This window comes from Mandrillus leucophaeus, unplaced genomic scaffold (assembly GCF_000951045.1).
Source record: "Mandrillus leucophaeus isolate KB7577 unplaced genomic scaffold, Mleu.le_1.0 Scaffold212, whole genome shotgun sequence".
NCBI lineage: Eukaryota > Metazoa > Chordata > Mammalia > Primates > Cercopithecidae > Mandrillus > Mandrillus leucophaeus.
In genome coordinates this window covers 340,873-341,384 of record NW_012102166.1, presented here as the reverse complement: position 1 = coordinate 341,384, position 512 = coordinate 340,873, and the positions used below count along the sequence as shown (strand labels likewise).

Below are 512 nucleotides of genomic sequence, written 5' to 3'. Positions count from 1 at the left end.
CTCACTGCAACCTCCGCCTCCCGGTTTCAAGAGATTCTCCTGCCTCAGCCTCCCGAGTAGCTGGGATTACAGGCGCATACCACCATGCCCAGCTAATTTTGTATTTTTAGTAGAGATGAGGTTTCACCATGTTGGCCAGGATGGTCCTGATCCTTTGACCTCATGATCCACCTGCCTCGGCCTCCAAAAGTGCTGGGAGAACAGGCGTGAGCCACCGTGCCTGGCCGTATATATATATATATTTTTTTTTAAGATGGAGTTTCACTCTTGTTGCCCAGGCTGAAGTGCAATGGCGCAAACTCAGCTCACTGCAACCTCTGCCTCCCAGGTTCAAGTGATCCTCTTGCCTCAGCCTCCAGAGTAGCTGGGACTACAGGCGCCCGCCACCACGCCCAGCTAATTTTTGTACTTTTAGTAGAGATGGGGTTTCACCACGTTGGTCAGGCTGGACTTGAACTCCTGACCTCAAATGATCCACCCGCCTCAGCCTCCCAAAGTGCTGGGATGACAGG

At 52.5% G+C, this 512-nt stretch overlaps 1 protein-coding gene across 1 annotated transcript in view; it reads left to right on the top strand.

Moving 5' to 3' along the window:
- SHPK (sedoheptulokinase) overlaps window positions 1–512 on the top strand; it is a 44,361-nt gene that overhangs the window by 7,265 nt on the left and 36,584 nt on the right. The window lies entirely within an intron of this gene.